At 38.6% G+C, this 7636-nt stretch overlaps 1 long non-coding RNA gene across 1 annotated transcript; it reads right to left on the reverse strand.

Annotated features, from left to right (window-relative positions):
* Nucleotides 1–4065: 4065 nt before the first annotated feature.
* On the reverse strand, nucleotides 4066–7211 carry LOC308647187. Its single transcript, XR_014021605.1, has 3 exons — nucleotides 7078–7211; nucleotides 6735–6906; nucleotides 4066–4764 (listed from the first exon to the last, which is right to left on the reverse strand). It is a non-coding gene; the product is annotated as an uncharacterized lncRNA (long non-coding RNA).
* Between the last annotated feature and the right edge of the window lie 425 nt (nucleotides 7212–7636).

Genomic DNA, 7636 nt, shown 5'->3' on the forward strand with positions numbered 1-7636 from the left:
GTTTTAAAAGTCAGATCATTCTGATAGAATCTTATTTTAGAAAGACAAGGCACAGTTGAGTATATGACAACAATCTGTTCTTAGAATAGAAATCTGCAGGGGGAAAAAAAGGAAGACTCTAGAAACATTCTTTGAAAGGTGTTCCTATAATTTTAGAGTTAAAGGGCATTGTATAACTTTCCAATCCTGCATGTAAACAGCTGACATGAAAAATGACTTCCCTTGTATATGCATCTGCTTCCACATTGGCTTCTATAATACCCTCATTCTGTTGGGACCAACAAGAAGCTGGTATGGGAGGAGGGCCTGACCTGGAAGAAATACAGGAGATGACCTGCACGCTAATTAATGTCATGTCTTCTCCACGACCCTCTTCCCACCTACATTCGTGTACAAGCATTTAAAATTGGATGAAAAGAATGTCAATCATCATTTCAGTGAAGAAACATCTAATGAAAGCAACATGCAGTAGTCTTGGGTCTGGGAAGAGACCTATGACCTTCTTTGCCTGCTCCCCCTTGGCTGATTTTCAACACCAGAAGACAAGCTTGTCTTCTTCCCTGCAGTCGGCTCTAGGGCTCACTGCCCAGGAGCCTGCCCAGAGCCAAGACCAGAGGGCCCCAAGCCCCGTCAGCTTTTTTCCCCCCTTTTGGAATATTTTTAAATTTACATTTCTATGTTCATGATTAATCAGGTCAACTTTTACAATGGTTTAAAGCTAAATCTGAGTATTCTAGGAAGTGTCTACTCTAGCAAGAGCAGCCCTGTGATCAGCAGTGTCAATCACACTCCACTGACCCAGGTAGTGCAGTGACAGAATCATGACATCAGGAATGCACTCTGCTGCATGAGATTTGGGCAAATTCCTTATATCAAGTCAGTATATCAGAATGACAAGAAAGAATATTTTAATCATGCTAGCTGCTTTGAAATATGCTGAATATTATCTTAAATAAAAAAGTGTTCCTACTGGCTGGATGGGGAGAGAGGGGAAGGCATAGCTTCGTGGGAAAGTTCGCCCTGGATTTGATCCCCAGCACAACAACAAACACAAAAGCAACAAAACTACTTCTCATTAGTATGAAGTTAATTACAAAAGCTTACTTACTGATTTTCTATTCTACTGTATCTTTAATCTTTTCGTTTTCTTTGTGCAATTGTTTTCAACACTTTATTCAATGATTTCTATGTGAATGTACTGTCAGGGGTTTTTTTTGGTATCTGATAACAAAGCTGTAATGATAATAAACATCCTTGTCCATGGTCTGGGGTGTGTGTGTGTGTGTGTGTGTGTGTGTGTGTGTGTATGTTTTTCTTTCTTCTTTAAACAGCTCTATCAAGGTATAACCAATAGACAAAGAACTGCACATATTTAGCTTGCATAATTTGATCAGTATAGCATGCAAACACCTATGAAGCTGTTGTCATAATCCAGACTCCAGATACATCCAACACCACTCAAAGCTGTCTTGTGTGTTTTTGTTTTTGTTTTCTGCTTTGTTTTGGTTTTGGGGTGTGTGTGTGTGTGTGTGTGCACGCGCGCACACATGTGTATCCATGCATGCATCTAAGAACATTTAAGACCTATCCTTAAACTTTGAAGAGAACAGGGCTGGGGCTGAGACTCAGTGGTAGAGCACTTGCGTTGCATCCGTGAGGCACTGGGTTCAATTCTCAGCACCACATAAAAATAAATAAATGAATAAAGATATCGTGTTCATCTACAACTAAAAAAAGTTAAAAAAAAAAACTCTGAAGAGAAAAATACTGTATTGTTAATGACAGGCACTATGCTATTCAGCAGATCTCTAGAACTTACTTATCTTGCAGAACTGAAACTTTACACCCACTGATAAACACCTCTCCATTTTCTGCACCCCAGTCTCAGGCAACTGTTACTATATTCTTTCCTTCTATGTGTTTAGTACTACAGATGTCTTATAAAAGCAGAATCATGCAATGTTTGTCCTTCTCTGTCTAGCTTATTTCACTTAACATAATACTTTCCAGGTTCATGTTGCAAATGGCAGGTCTTTTTTAAACTGAATAATATTCCACTGTGTGTACATAACACATTTTCTTTATCTATCCATCTGTTGATGGATATGTTGTTTGATTCCACATCTTGGCTATCATGAATAATACTATAGTAAACATGAGAGCACAGATATCTCTTTAAGACCCTGACTTCAATTCTTCTGGATACAGAACCAGAAGTGAAATTGCTGGATCATTTTTTAATTTTTTGAGAAACTTGCTTATTGTTTTCCAAAATGCAACACCATTTTACATTTCCATCAACTGCATACAAGAATTCCCATTTCTCTACATCCTCACCAAAACGTTTTTGATAATATCCATCCTGACAGGTACGACATGATATCTCACTGGTTTTGATTTGCATTTCCCAGATAATTAATGACATTGAGCATCTTTCCTACACCATTTGGCCACTTGTATGTCTTCTTTGGAGAAATGTCTGTTCACATTCATTGCCCATGTTTTAAACAGGTTATTGGTATTTTGGCTATTGAGTTGTAGAAGCTCTTGACTTATTTTAGAAATTAACCTCATTAGATATACAGTTTGCAAATATGTTCTCCCATTCTGTAGGTTGGCTTTCAACTCTTTTCATTGCTTCCCTGCTTGTTGGTGCATTCTTTGGAGACAGGCAGTCCAGTGTGGTACACAGGAGGTGAAGCTTAGAGCCTCATTACCTGAGTCTCATTGTTTAACCTTAGGCAGATAATTGACTCTCTATGCCTGGTTCTCTGTGTCTACCAATGAATTACATTAACTGAAAGAGAAAGTAAAATATCCATTAAGACTATCCAAGGGCTGGGGATGCAGCACAGGGGTAGAGCACTAAGATCTTAAGCACTGCAAACAAACAAACAAATAAATAAATAAATAAATAAATAAATAAATAAATAAATACTTAATTCAATTAATGTCCCTCATCTGTTTATCAGTAGATTCAAGTTTGATCTATTCAATGGATCAATACATTTCCCCTCTAGTCAGAAAGCTGTGTGGATGGATATTCATCATAATTCCCAGATAATTAAGAAAATGAAACTTTAAAAAGGGTCTCTGGTCAATTTAAACTATGACAATTTTTTTAACAGTGATCTATTTCCTAACACTACCTATTACATCAGTCCTAAAATATTTCTGTGCCAGAAAAAGCAAAGCATTTAAAGATGTTGGTTTGCTAACAAAGTCTCACAGATCTAACTAAGATTATTGAGGGTCAGCATTTTATACTTATTTATTTTGGGTAATGATTGAGTTCAGCACTTTGGTGTCAAAGTTTTAAATTTTTATTTCTGATACTTTATAATATTTACTCGAGGGCATCATCAAACATAATTTCAAATGAATGATTAGTTATGCTGGATGCTAAGAAGTCAATATTACTTAACTCCATCCTCATATCCACTCAAGCTAATCTTAAATTCCCCAGGTACACTAACTGAAGATTGCATGGGAGCCCTCTGTTAGCACAGTTATCCCTCCAGCAAAGACATGGCAGAATTTTATTTTGTTTTCTCATATGCTTTTTGCTTGTATGTGTTTGTGTTTTGGTTTTGGGGAGGCGGGGAAGAGATATGAGTAGGCTTGAAGCTATACTTCAAATATGAAATGACTCTCATGCCCTCATTACAAATGTCCACAACTGAGGAATTTCTGGCAACACTTAGAGATTTTAGAGGCACTAATAACCTTTCTAAAAATGATTTTGTGACTTTCATTCTAAATGACTGTACAAACAAATCATTTAATACACTGCAGAAAATGGGCCACAAAATGACCAGGAGGCACATGATATCATGCACAATAGAGGGAACAGGACCAAAATTCAATTTGTAACTTGGTTTAAGTACAAAATCCCTAATTGACTTAGGTGGCTGCATTAAATAAATGTGCTGGGCACAATGAACAAGCAACTGCACATACCTGTGCAACAGAGAAGGTCCCTCTCTTATTTACCCTCCTTATATTAAGAGTCATTGGTCCAATTCAGTTGGAAGTAACCTGCAGGTTTAATAATAAGGGTTTTATTAATTTTTAAAAAAACGGTTTGATTAATTTGGTGGAGGGTGATTTAGAGAGCAAACAGAAAAAGCTAAATAGACCCAAGATTTCACCCATTAACCACATCTTTCTTTAGCCTTGGTGAGGCTTTCATCTGATGCCTTCAATATGTCATTTTTCCCCTCCCCGTTGCCCCTTTCAATTTTGCCATTTCTAGGACTCTTACATTGAGGGAGTACAAAAATGTCTACAGCACTTAAACTCTTGAAAAGGGTTGTTTGAAAGAACGGATCTAATTAGCAGGGGGTAAGAGTGCCTTTACTTACTCTGGAGGACAATTGTTCCTGCCAGAGAAGAACCTTGAATAATCTTTCCCTGCGAAAACACAGCGACCTCTGATTGATTTTGTATAACCTGAAGCCTAATGAAAATCTGTCTGCTTCTTCCAACTATTGCCAAGGAAATTTAATTTGGGAAAAGTAAGAAGATTTCTTCCAAACTCTAGGCTTGCCTTGGGATTTAAATGCAAGGCTGGGTCCATTTCCTGCTGGCGTGGGAAGCTTGCAACTGAGGATGTTTAGAGACAACTTGATGACTGCACTGCGCAGAATGCTCAGGGAATTCAGGGAACAATGTGTTCTTTTCTCATTGAGTTGTTCATACTTGCTTGAGTAACCTATATTTACTCTTCAATCCGAGATGAAATTTCTTAACTTTGTATTGTAACTAGGACATAAAATTATAAGATAAATTAATATAACCTCATACATTTCTTGCAGCAACAATCACCCCACTACTTACACACACACACACACACACACACACACACACACACTTTAAGTAGTGAAACAGTGTGTATTCCTTTTTCCTTTTCACCCTGGGATCATTTATTATATTAAAGGCCTCTGAATGGAAGGACCGAATGGCAAAGAAGAAAAAGAGGTGTTGAAATGTTTTCTTTTTTTCATTTCTGGCTTTAACTATGAGAATGGGACTTATTTTTAGTGAAAAAGAAGATAAAGGAAGAGCAAGGTGGGGCAGGACGAGAAGGAGATGGAGAAGGGGAAGGAGAAGACCCTCTAGTGATAAAAGAATTCCATGTCAATGAATGATAGTATTTTTATAAATCTTTTAGAATCTGTGGATATATTTTATTAATAACACATTTACAGCTTAAGTTCATAAAGGAATGGACAAATCATACATAGAACTTGACAATGTGTCACTCATGTATTTGAAGGGGATGATCCATTCCTATGGTGCTATTAATAAAGTGAATAGGTGTGATAAATATGTAACTCTTCAAAGGTAAACATTCTTAGAAAAAGGTTTTCGGCTAAACACTGTACTATTAAACAACTATTGCCAAAGAAATTTAATTTGGGATTTACTAAATTAAATATTTCTACTAAGTATACCTACTAAAACAAGGGAATCCTAGTAACTTTTTTCTCCTTTAAGAGAATTTGGGCTGGGGATATGGCCCAGTGGTAGAGCACTTGCCTAGACTGCTGGAGGCCCTGGGTTCCATCCCAGCACTAATAATAATAATAATAATAATAATAATAATACATATTAATAATTTGAAAGCACACCTTTTCCTACTATTTTATGTAGCACACGCTAATTTGTACTTGCCGCAATGAACTCACAATGGTAAGCAGGGACTAAACTTTTTTTTTTTTTGTATCAGGGATTGAACCCAGGGGTGCTTAACCCCTGAGCCACACCCCCAGCGATTTTTTATATTTTATGTACAGATAGGGTCTCACTGAGTTGCTTAAGGCCTTGCTAAATTGTTGAAGCTGCCCTTGAACTTGCAATCTACCTGCCTCAGCCTCCCAGGCCACTAGGCTTACAGAAATGTGCCACTGAGCTGGCCAAAACATCTTTTGAAAGAAAATAACTATACAAACAGATGTCTCTGATGTTATAAAGTATCCTTATAAAAGAGAACTGGAGAAGCCTTAGACATTATCTTCTTCAAAGGTTCTCAGCAGATACTCCCTGGACCACCTGTCAAGGACCAGCAGGAGGTATTGGGGGTGCATTAACTTACAGGCTCCACCCCCCAGCTCTTCCCCTTCCTTCAGGCCCAGTGAATCTTAGAAGGCAGAGCCTAGACAGCTATAGTTTTAACAGGCACTTATTTCATTCTTGTGTTAACTAAATTTTGAAGACCCTTGTTATCCTTTCTCTTCCATTTTCATATGCAGAAATTCTAACCCAGTTTGTCCAAGATCAGAATGGCAGATATGGGCAAACTTAATCCAATGATCAAATACCACACTACTTCTCTGTAATAAAACATTTGCTAAATATTAAATTGCAGAAAAGCAGAATTAACATTATTTATTTATTAATTTAGTGGGTACTGACGATTGAACCCAAGGCCTTATGCATGCTCTACTACTGAGCTATACCACCGGGACAGAATGGACATTTTAAGTTCGATAACTATCTTATAATAATATCTTAGACCTTTCTCATTCTTTCTTTTATCCCACAAATCTGTCTTGAATGGCTTGTACTGCATAAGCCTTCACTATTATGCATCAGGAGGTGGGGGCTAAGTGTGCAACTGAGCAAAGAAGAGGTGTGTACCAGGAGGTACAATTACAGTTGCCTGCAATGAACACCACAAGAGTTAACCAGTTAACTGAAGGGGTCAGACAGCTGTAAGTAGCAGTCCTCACCTCAGGTTCAGGTTCAGATGATGAATACAGATGTCACAGAGGAGAGGCCACTTCTGGTAGGAGGGCTGGGCTTGTAGCAGCCATGGGCAGCAGAGAAAGCACACCTTACTACTCTCATTCACTACCCAGTGAAAATGGTACAAGCTGCAGCTTGAAAGGTACTACTTTGTGCCTAAGTGTTCGACATGAATGGGAAAGGAGAGGTAAAAGAAAACAGGGTCCTCGTTCTAGGCATGACATCTCCAACTCTGCTTTTCCTCACCCCTACCCTCCCTGTTCAGTTCTGCTGTCCACCTGGATCCTATCTTCTTCCCGCCACTTGTGAGAAAATCCCCACACTCACCAACACTTTACACGCTCTCCTTTCCCACATGGGAACCAAGGGTCAGAGGAGATTGGCAGCCTTCCTGAGGTCAGAAAGTGAGAGGCAGCTTCCAGGCTAGGGCCTGGATACCCAGTGCGCAAGCCGGTGTTCCTCCACTACAAAGCTTCTCTGGTAAGGGGACTGGCTGAGATAGCATCTAGGACAGGAAGGGGAAACCCAAAGCAGCACTTCAGAGGGCTGTGGGAGGGGCCTCAGGCTGTGAAGTTATTTTCCCTGGCCCTGTGTCCCTTTCCTATGCACCACGGGTAAAATTCCTCCAGGCCAGTACAGCTGTCAGATAACTGCTCAGTGTTTGTAAGCTTTAAGAAACAAACAAACTGATCAACAATCAGCTTTTCTTTTCTGCCATGGTTCAGTAAGTTTAAAAAGGAAGCAGGAGAAAAGAAAGAGAACTTTGATGTTGGCATCCAAGAATATTTTTAAAAAGAAGCATTTTAGGCAAACTAGGAAAACCACTATTTCAATGAAGAACCATTCTTTGAATAGAATAAATTCAGATTATAAAAACACATGAAGT

This window comes from Spermophilus citellus (genome assembly GCF_964194105.1).
Source record: "Spermophilus citellus genome assembly, chromosome: 4".
NCBI lineage: Eukaryota > Metazoa > Chordata > Mammalia > Rodentia > Sciuridae > Spermophilus > Spermophilus citellus.